At 43.4% G+C, this 12,020-nt stretch overlaps 1 protein-coding gene across 1 annotated transcript in view; it reads right to left on the reverse strand.

The window, feature by feature from the left end:
- ror2 (receptor tyrosine kinase-like orphan receptor 2) overlaps positions 1-12,020 on the reverse strand; it is a gene marked incomplete at both ends in the record, with an annotated part of 49,390 nt that overhangs the window by 15,460 nt on the left and 21,910 nt on the right. The gene's annotated exons all lie outside the window — the stretch shown is intronic.

Raw genomic sequence — 12,020 nt, forward strand, 5'->3', positions numbered from 1 at the left:
ATGGTTCATTCATTCATTCATTGGGAGGTGAAGCGGCGAACAGTCGACGCCAGCGTCCTCACTTCCCACATTCACACACCAATGGTGGCAAGCTGACACCGACCCACTCATTGGAGGCAACGTGGGGTTCAGTGTCTTGCCCAAGAACACTTCCACATGTAGACAGGAGGAGCTGGGATTTGGAACTTGCTCTACCTCCTGAGCTACAGCCGACTAAAATGTTAGGGAGGGACTAGAGGAGAAGAGATCCAGTAGAACTAGGGAGGGACTAGTGGAGAAGAGATCCAGTAGAACTAAGATAACTACATGTTAGGGAGGGACTATTCTGGCTAGCCATCGTCACGAAAAAGGACCGCCCACTTGTCCCTTTTGGAGCCATCATTGACTCTTGTCTCGAGAGATTGGGGAGGGACTAGTGGAGATTGAAGAAGACATCCAGTAGAACTAAGATAAAGATACATGTTATGGAGGGACTAGTGGAGAGGAGATCCAGTAGAACTAAGACATTCATGCTCGTTTGTGTGCACAGGTGTCTCTGAAAATAGCTGATCTACAAGCTCACAACGCGTTGTATCTGCTATTTTTTGGCATGCAGATAATTATAAATCGGGCATTACGACGCCACCACGGCTCACTAAAATACATTTTACTCGACTAAATCAACTGTAGATTTACTCTACTAAATTCATGACAATTCCCAACTGAAACTAAAACCTTTCAGAAGAAATATGACTAAAACTCCACGGCATAAAAAAGGATGACTAAAAGCGTCAACAATTACGACAGCAAGAGAGCGAAAACATCTCATGTCAACACAGTTAAAAAAGCCTAAACCCATAACAGCTGGTGTTACGACATGCTTTTGATGTCATGAAACAGAAGCCTGAAATAAATGTCTGCTAGAGTGAGCGTGAAACTCAATAATCCTATTATGTATTAAGCAGGGGTCATCAATATGTCTGCACACGGACAAATGTGTCTGCGGAAAGCACGCACGCACGCACGCACGCACGCACGCACGCACGCACGCACGCACGCACGCACGCACGCACGCACGCACGCACGCACGCACGCACGCACGCACGCACGCACGCACGCACGCACGCACGCACGCACGCACGCACGCACGCACGCACACACACACACACACACACACACACACACACACACACACACACACACACACACACACACACACACACACCATTATAATGTTCTTATTTTGATAGGACCCAGTTACTGAATGTCACGCCTGCATGGTTTGCTTCAGAACATGAATGACATTTAGTATGATGCTATAAGGACCCCTTTAGTTGAGAGAGAGATGAAGCAGGGACCCCCACAACCTTTCATGGATTCCATATAGTTTCATCGTTTGACAGCACAATCATCAGTGTATTTTGGATCCATGTCAATTTGTGTTTTCAGATATTTAACCACTTGAACTGTCAATACTTAATACACTTGACCTTTCACTCTGTACTTAGTCTGCTCTTTTTCCCCCTCTACACCAAAGCTCTTTGCCAAAAATAGCTGCTTAGCTTGTCGATCTGCTATTTTTGGCTAAAGTTCTCCGAATATGGACATCCGAAAATAGGAGTTCACTAGTACTAGTTGTGTTATCAAACATTTTATTTGCAAGGACCCCCATAACTCTGAAACCGTTCAAAATTAAACCATTTGGTTTGGATAGATCAAATATAACCTAGTCTACACATTATCAACACATATGCCTACGAAGTGAGTCAAAGATAAATCAACGGACATGTCTAGCAACTTGTTCACACTTTGTACACTTAACACCATAACACAATTAACACGTTTGTGTCAGAAAACAGAGAGAGAGAGAGAGAGAGAGAGAGAGAGAGAGAGAGAGAGAGAGAGAGAGAGACCACCTGTCCGCAGTACCAAGACATCAGAGACACATACTTCCCATAGATCATAACCACCCAAGGAGAGTTTGAAAACATGACCAATGATGAACAACTAATGAATAAAGTAGTGTACGCATATCCATGGCCCAGGTGCTAGACACGCAGAATCATCAAGAAGGACATAATAGAGTCAGCACACTGGTTACGCTCCATAAGTTTATTGCTGGTCAACGTTTCGATCTTAATAGATCTTCATCAGGACATGATGAGGATCTATTGAGATCGAAACGTTGACCAGCACACTGGTTACTTATGGAGCGTAACCAGTGTGCAATGATGAAAAATACGTAACAAGCTATACTTAACTCTCATTGTAACAACTATTACTATGTGAACATGGAGCTACTTAACACTCATTGTAACAACTATTACTATGTGAACATGGAGCTATACTTAACACTCATTGTAACAACTATTACTATGTGAACATGGAGCTATACTTAACACTCATTGTAACAACTATTACTATGTGAACATGGAGCTACTTAACACTCATTGTAACAACTATTACTATGTGAACATGGAGCTACTTAACACTCATTGTAACAACTATTACTATGTGAACATGGAGCTATACTTAACACTCATTGTAACAACTATTACTATGTGAACATGGAGCTATACTTAACACTCGTTGTAACAACTATTACTATGTGAACATGGAGCTATACTTAACACTCATTGTAACAACTATTACTATGTGAATATGGAGCTACTTAACACTCATTGTAACAACTATTACTATGTGAACATGGAGCTACTTAACACTCATTGTAACAACTATTACTATGTGAACATGGAGCTATACTTAACACTCATTGTAACAACTATTACTATGTGAATATGAAGCTACTTAACACTCATTGTAACAACTATTACAATGTGAACATGGAGCTACTTAACACTCATTGTAACAACTATTACAATGTGAACATGGAGCTACTTAACACTCATTGTAACAACTATTACTATGTGAACATGGAGCTACTTAACACTCATTGTAACAACTATTACTATGTGAACATGGAGCTACTTAACACTCATTGTAACAACTATTACAATGTGAACATGGAGCTACTTAACACTCATTGTAACAACTATTACAATGTGAACATGGAGCTACTTAACACTCATTGTAACAACTATTACTATGTGAACATGGAGCTACTTAACACTCATTGTAACAAAGGAATATGACTTATATCCCTTTAATCCTTGTGATTTCAGCCCTTTTATCTCCTTCCTCTCCAGAGCACTTAAAGTGCTTGTCATTCTTGGCAGCGGAACAGGGTGCGTGTGTGCGCGTGCACGAGTGTGTGTGTGTGTGTGTGTGTGTGTGTGTGTGTGTGTGTGTGTGCGTGTGTTTGTATTACCATGCCTGTGAGGACCAAATGTCCTCACAAGTCTAGTGGAATGTGAGAAACATGACGTGGTTGAGGTCCATTTTCCTTTTGCTCGCAGGACAAACGGTTGGTTTGTGGTTTAAACCACTTCTCAAACTTTTACATTTCAGGGATTCCCCTTAACTCTGACAGTGTACAAAATGGAACCAAATGGACCCGTTAGGGTTCATTTGGTTCCATTTGTATGCTGTCAGAGTTACAGACTTGCATAGGTCAATGTAGACCCCCATAAAGGAACCCACAGAGTCCCTGGAATCCACTTTGAGAAACACTGGTTTAAACATTGATTCATGTCACAGTAAAGGTGGTTGCACACTGCTGCATTTTTCGTTGCGAAATGTGTTTTTCAGGGCAAGGAGAGAGAGAGAGATAGAGAGAGCAAGGGACCGAGTGGTGCGCGAAAAGGGGCGGCAGTGTGCAAACATGACTGACATAACGTGAGGTTGATTTTTTTATTTGCGTTCTCCGAAATTCAGTCCGATATTCGGCCCGAAAAACGCAGCAGTGTGCAACCAGCTTTAGACTTACAAGCGTCAGGCTTGGGGATTCGACATGACGTGAGCGAATAGGTTTGTTTTTATTTTATTTTTATGACGCGCACCAAAAAATATGCAGATCTACAAGATCTGTTAGCTTGTAGATCAGCACTTTCTGGACATGTTTTTCAGCTATTTTTCCAGATACTTCCAATGGCATCCTAAATGTTTTCATGTTCTCGCAAGTATAGCAATAGAAACGTCTGTGTGCGTCTGTGCATGCGTGCGAGTGCGTGCATATGTGTGTGTGTGTGTGTGTGTGTGTGTGTGTGTGTGTGTGTGTGTGTGTGTGTGAGTGAGTGTGAGTGAGTTGTGTGTGTAAGTGTTGCGTCGGGCGGCAGGAAGTGGATGGTATTTGGCCTGGGGGTGCTGTTACTTTTCAAGGCGCTGGAATGGGAAACGTCATGGAGGTTTACAGCTGCCAGACAGACAGACAGACCGAGAGAGATACAGAGAGACAGACAGAGAGACAGACATAGAGAGACAGAGAGAGAGAGAGAGACAGAGAGACAGCGACAGGGACGTGCAGAGAATGTTAGAGAGGCAGGGGCTGACATTTCTAAAAGGGAAATATCGAAAATAGCAGACCTCCAAGCTCACAACGTGTTGTGAGCTTGGAGGTCGGCTATTTTCGGTGCTTGATACCACACTGAACTAAAGCATAATCAAGTCAATACTGGAGATGTGGCGTAACAGCATGGATTTCTACACGGAGAGGGCAGTTCTTTCAACATGAGATGCTGCATTCAAGTTCTGGAGAGTTTGGACAAGGCAATTCTCTTTAATGCTGCCTTCAGGTATGGCATGGAAAGAGGTGCATTTGCATTTCTTTCACCATAGTGAAAAATAAACTGCATTCATGGGCTGGAGAGGGCACTTTCTACAGACAGATAAAAAGGCAGGGGCTCGAGCCCCCTTTGATGTCTATGTGTGCACGTGCCTGGACAGCGAGACAGAGAGAGAGAGAGAGAGACAGAGAGATAGAGAGAGAGAGACAGAGAGAGAGAGAGAGACAGAGAGAGAGAGACAGACAGAGAGAGAGAGACAGAGAGAGAGAGAGAGAGACAGAGAGAGAGACAGAGAGAGAGAGACAGAGAGAGACAGAGAGAGAGACAGAGAGAGAGACAGAGCGGCCTGGCAGCAAACCACAACCTGGAAACTCACACTGCAGTGATAGATATACCAGCGCTGAGAAATAAGACAGAATATAGTTCTCAAATCTGTGTTCATTCCAAGGACCCCGCATTGATACATCGTTGGCCCGCGGAGTCGCGGACCCCCCCCCCCCCCCCCCCCCCCCCCATCTGAAAATGTTTTACATTAGGGTCAGGGACCACCCCAGAAGAGAAGATTTGTGTCTAAAAAAGAATTACAATTATTCGAAATTGACTTGTATCCCTTTAATCCTTGTGATTTCAGAGCGTTCGTCTGCTTCCTCTCCGAGGCACTTAAAGTGCTCGTCATTCTTGGCAGTCGCACATCGCACATTAGTTTGGGGGGGTCCAGGAAACATGGAAGTTGTTTGACAACCACTAAACACCAGGAAACAAGCCCGAATAAGCAACTACACTTTAGAGACAAGCCCAAATACGCAACTACACTTTAGAGACAAGTTAGAAAGAAGACCAAATAAGCAACTAAACTTTAGAGACAAGTTATGGTAGAAACAAGCCTGAATACGCAAGAAACAAGCCCAAATAAGCAACTACACAACAAACAAAAAAACACAAATACCAATATTTACAAGCAACTTTGTAGAAAAACAAGCCCAAAGTCGTTCATATTATTGCAGCGAATACCAGAAGAGTCGCCCTAACAAAGGGAACCGGCTAGCTGGTTCCTACTAAACCCACCAGATACTTAAATAGGCGTTTAGCAGATGCTCTTACCCAGAGTGCCTTATATAGTTCTAAAGTTCCAAAGAAAGAAAAAAAAACATGAATTGAATATTTGTGGGACTTTATTTGTTTCGATGATTAAAAGTCTTTGTAAGGAATAATCCCTTGAGGGCTTTCTTACGCCACCTTTAACCCATACTCAGTGAAGTGAGGCATATTTTAGGACAATGACAACAACAGACATTTTATTACACGAGGCCTTGTTTTGTTGCCTTTTCTTTTCCGTCTCTCCCTTCCAGCTCATAACAACCAGAGGAGGAAAGCTCTTAAGTATAGTGCGGCGGTGCAGGGCATTGTGGGGCTGATGATGGCTGTGGAATTGTTAATGATGCCCTTTGCTTTTTAATATCAATAACAGCGGCAGGGCTCTCCTTGACATCAGCCTGGCCTCTCATAGGCTCCCACTAATTTAAAGCTTAAGACCGCGTACGTGTGCACGCGCGCGTGTGTGTGTGCGTGCGCGTGTGTGTGTATGTGTGTGTGTGTGTGTGTGTGTGTGTGTGTGTGTGTGTGTGTGTGTGTGTGTGTGTGTGTGTGTGTGTACTTAACTAGACTCAAGAGGACCACAGTATTGTAGGACTTGAGAAATATACTTTGTGTGAGGATCATTTTCCAGGTCGTTGCGCAAACAAAAAGGAAATTTTTATGGTTTGACGAATAAAATAAAAAAACAATTGGGAAAACATGCCGGTTAGGATGATGGATTCAGAGGTTAGGTTTGTTGGGCCAGAGCAGAGGTATAAGCCGCATTTATTTTAGGGGTTTGTCTTTTAAAAAAATATGTTAAGAAAACGCAGTTCATAAAACCGCTGTCCTGACTGACTATGCAGATGTCCTCATGAGTGTGTGTGTGTGTGTGTGTGTGTGTGTGTGTGTGTGTGTGTGTGTGTGTGTGTGTGTGTGTGTGTGTGTATGTGTGTGTGTGAGAGAGAGAGAGAGAGAGAGAGAGAGAGAGAGAGAGACATGTGTGAGCTGTGTACTGCACTCCCACATCAAACTAAAGCGCTCTAATTATGAGCCAGCAGCACTTTGACATAAAGAGGCTATGATGAGTCATGTGAGAGGATCAAAGGCATGCTGTTCACTACATCGCTCTCTACACTGACGCATAATTAACTCTGAGAGTGTACACATGGAACCAAATGGACCCGTGAGGGTGTACACACTCAAGAGTTACAGACCCGTAAGGGTCCATTTGGTTCCATTTGTAGTTGTGTACACTCTGAGTTACAGACCCGTAATGGTCCATTTGGTTCCATTTGTAGTTGTGTACACTCTGAGTTACAGACCTGTAATGGTCCATTTGGTTCCATTTGTAGTTGTGTACACTCTGAGTTACAGACCCGTAATGGTCCATTTGGTTCCATTTGTAGTTGTGTACACTCTGAGTTACAGACCTGTAAGGGTCCATTTGGTTCCATTTGTAGTTGTGTACACTCTGAGTTACAGACCCGTAAGGGTCCATTTGGTTCCATTTGTAGTTGTGTACACTCTGAGAGTTACAGACCTGTAAGGGTCCATTTGGTTTATCCTTTTAGCATAATGTACCACCTGTACTGTAAACACAATTGTTAATAAATGGTTCAATCAATCAATCAAACGAAACCCTGTACCAAGTACCAAATGACCATCAGTATAAACTCCACTATAATTAAGTGTAACTTGTAATTATTATAATACACACACTATGAGTAGCTATAATAATTCCAACCACAGGTTTTGTTATCCTCACTCTGAAGTCTATTTCAGTTACGACTCATTCAAAACATTCAGGTTTTGGTTCCATGATGACATGAGCCACTGGTTCAATTCCTAGCTACAGTATGTGTCGAAGTGTCCTTGAGCAAGACACTGAACCCCTATAACTGCTCCCGCCGGGGAAGTTCAGGTCAGGTTCAGTTTTACTGTCACACATATCATCCATACAGGTACAGATACAACTAGAAGCAGTGCTCTTCCGAGCACAGGTCTCCACCAGGCCACACAAATCGGCCTGTTATAGCGCCACCATGAGGCTGATTTAAAAAATGTGGGGCAGAGGTTCTGAATTAGCATCCAGGGAGTGTGTGTGCTCAGTTTGGCAGCGATCGGGCCAACGGCGCCGGAGATTAGCTGGTAACAACCAGGCCACACAAATCGGCCTGTTATAGCGCCACCATGAGGCTGATTTGAAAAATGTGGGGCAGAGGTTCTAGATTGGCATCCAGGGAGTGTGTGTGCACAGTTTGGCAGCGATCGGGCCAACGGTGACTGAGATTAGCTGCTCACAAACTGCGAGGACGCACGGACGCACGGACGCACGTACGCACGGACGGACGGACGGACGCACGCACGGACGGACGGACGGACGGACGGACGGACGGACGGACGGACGGAGGGGAAAACATACTCTCCCTCAGCCTTCGGCTGGTGGAGACAATGAAATGCTTGTGCCAGGAGCACTCTCAGCCTTATTACACAAAGACATGGTCACAGTGACCGACAGGAGTGTGGTCCCACATACCATGCAGGAGTGTGGTCCCACATACCATGCAGGAGTGTGGTCCCACATACCATGCAGGAGTGTGGTCCCACATACATGCAGGCCACACAAGACAAGTCCCAAGCCGGTGCCTTGCATGCAGGTTTCCCCCACCAACCGGAGTGTGAATGGGTGAAATTATAAATGTAGTCCATTTACCATTTAGTCCATTCATTCACCATATGTCCATATAAGGACTGATCAAAGTCACATTTTGGGGTTTGTCCGTGACATGCTGCTAACGAGACAGAAACTCACACACACACACACACACACACACACACACACACACACACACACACACACACACACACACACACACACACACACACACACACACACACACACACACACAGTCAGTCAGACGGATGTGAGTGTTGTTTTTATTTATATATTTCTAAACTTAAATCTTCCCTTATGGTCGGTCCCTGGCACAAATGCAAATTATTTACAGATGGGGGTCCACAGCCAAAATGCATATCAATTTGGGGGTCCTTGACATGATAAGGTTTGAGGACCACTGTCGTTAGACACAGAGAATGTGTGGAAATGACACCGTCCCATCGCATTGTGAGCTTTACAGTTTTAGCTTTACCCATATATGGAGACGATGTTGAAAAGAGGAGGGAAGGTTCCTTTATGAGCTCTTAAGTGATCTTTATTTTGCTCATAATAAGTGTTGAATATCTCTCCACATAGATTCCCCTAGTAATCATTGCTTATTATAGAGTGTTTGTTCAGTAACAGTGTCTCTTTCAGTAAACCGAAAATACAATACAGGTTGGGATGCCAATTTCACCCACTCAGGAGAGACAGAGAGAGAGAGAGAGAGAGAGAGAGAGAGAGAGAGAGAGAGAGAGAGAGCTCATAAAAGCATACAGGATAAACAAGTGAAAATGTAAGTGCTGCGGTCATAAAAAGAAATGACCAGACAGAATTGGTCAGAATTGGGAATAAAAGCACGTAAAATCGAGTCTCTCTATTAAAGCCACAGCTGCACCAAGGAGAAGGTAAATGCCTGATTTATAGTCCTCCTTGCAAATTTCTTTTTTTTGCAGATCCCCAAGATCACAACGCGGCACAGCTCCGAAGCATTGTGAGCTTGTAGATCGTATATCTTCACGCGTTCGGTGATTAACAAGGATACGCATTCTACTACGATGCCATCACAATGTGAAGAAACAGTGGTGTGAGTACATTTACTCAAATATTGTACTTGAGTTTTTCTTTTTATCAGTACTTTTACTCCTACTTCACTACATCTCAGAGGCAAGTATTGTAATTTGAAAACTTTAATAACAAGTTCATTGTAGATTTTGATTATTATATTACAAAACATACAGCAAATTCAACATGGCCGATCTACAAGCTCACAATGCGTAGCGCGACAAGTAAACTAAACAAATATCGAAGTATACATTTTGAACGTGTTTTTGCCCAATGTTTGCTGCTAACAGACAAAGTGGTTCTCAAACCATTTCATTTCTAGGCCCATCATAACTCTAAGTTAAGTTACGGTCCCGTAAGGGTCCATTTGGTTCCATTTTGTACACTCTAACAGTTACAGACCAGCAAGGCTCCTTTTGTTGCCATTTGCACACTCTCAGAGTTACAGACGCTTAAGGGTCCATTTGGTTCCATTCCTACACTCTGAGAGTTACGGACCTGTAGTATATATCAGGGGTCTTCAACAGGGGGTCCGGGACCCCTAGGGGGTCCTCAGAGTTTTCTTCTTTTTTATATTAACCACTTGAACACGTGTCCATATTTTGAGAACGTTAGCCAAAAATAGCAGATCTACAAGCTCACAACGCCTCGCAGCGCGAGGCGTTGTGAGCTTGTAGATCGGCTATTTTTGGCAAAGAGCATTGGTGTAGAGGGGAAAAAGAGCAGACTAAGTACAGAGTGCAAGGTCAAGTTTATTAAGTATTGAAGGTTCAAGTGGTTAAATATCTGAAAACACAAATTGACATGAAACCAAAATACACTGATGATTGTGCTGTCAAACGATGAACTATATGGAATCTATGAAAAGGTAGTGGGGGTCCCTGCTTCATCTCTCTCTCAACTAAGGGGTCCTTGGCCTGAAAACATTGAAGACCCCTGGTATGTATTGTGCAGCCCTAATGTTGCTAAAGCTATATACAGTATAAAGTACACGGCCACTATCTAATGTGACACAGATGTGTGGCAGATTGAAAGGTAAAAAGAAGCGGACTATAGGGTTACAACTGGGGATGGGACGATAAGCCATATTATATCGTTTATCGTGATAGAAAACGCTCGCGATAATCGTATGGTGGAGATTTAATGTATCGTGATATCGTCCTCCGTCATGCACTGGGATCATTTCACCCTTTATTTGCCGAGCTGCATATCCAGAACCATTTAATCCTCTATAATTGGTAAAAGGTATTTATAATATACGTACTTGATACAGTCTTTTTTTTCACTCTCAATCAAATGTCTTTGCCCCCAAAAAATAGCCGATCTACAAGCTCACAACGTGTTGCGTTGCTGCGCGTTGTGAGCTTGTACCGGTATATCTGCCATTTTTTGCCAATGTTCCGCCCCAGGATAACGGACTTTGATTATCGCGATAATATCGTACATTTCTTTTGTCACAATAGTCGTGATATGAAATGTTCGTATCGTCTCATCCCTATAGTTAAAGGTAAAAAACACAACAACTGGTCTAAATGTAACTAAATGTTAATAAAAAGAAGAAGACTGTATTCAACTGTTCCAACAACAACCGCTCTGAGTGTAACTGTATTAAACCCATTTAGGCCTAGAATTATTGAATGCTTTAGCTGAGTGCCGCACTGTGAGCTTGTATATCTGCTATTTTTCACTGGTTAAAGCATTGAATAATTCTAGGCCCTAAATGGGTTATAATAAAAAGAAGAAGACTGTATTCAACTGTAGTCCAACAACAACTGCTCTGTGAGTGTAACTGTATTAAAAGCAGTGTTTCCACAGTCAGAGGGACGGTTAACACGTCATTGTGCTGCCTGCTGGAGACACAGCGTTTATGGAGGCTCTGAGTAATGGGATCCGTGGGTTCTGGGTCTGTGTGCGTGTGCGTGTGCGTGTGCGTGTGTGTGTGTGTGTGTGTGTGTGTGTGCGTGCGTGCGTGCGTGCGTGCGTGCGTGCGTGCGTGCGGTTCTGCTCGCTCTCCCCGGGAATTAATCAGAACCAGAGCTGCGCTGATCAACAGAAAAATGCGTGTGGTTATGATACTGGCTGTTTCCTGTGGCAGACCAGGCCTGCCATGTGCTGGAGGGGTGTGTGTGTGTGTGTGTGTGTGTGTGTGTGTGTGTGTGTGTGTGTGCGTGTGTGCGTGTGTGTGTGTGTGTGTGTGTGTGTGTGTGTGTGTGTGTGTGTGTGTGTGTGTGTGTGTGTGTGTGTGCGTGTGTGTGCGTGCACGCGTGTGTGTGCGTATCCTTGTATTGCTATAGTCTTGAGAGCCCCCCAGACTGACGACGACTGGCTAGGTACAATATAGAAAACACAGCCAGTTCTACTACAGCTGAAGAATAGCAGATCTACATAGGGCTGTCACGATATGACATTTTACATGACGATTAATTGTCACTCAAATAATTGGCGATTAACGATTTAATTGTGTTTTTGTTGTTGATAATTACATTTCTGTTTGGCTTTTAGGCTTTGAAGTTGCATATGGTAGATACGATACATAACCTAAATACACAAATACATTACTG

This window comes from Nannobrachium achirus (assembly GCF_963921795.1).
Source record: "Nannobrachium achirus genome assembly, chromosome: 15".
Taxonomy (NCBI): domain Eukaryota; kingdom Metazoa; phylum Chordata; class Actinopteri; order Myctophiformes; family Myctophidae; genus Nannobrachium; species Nannobrachium achirus.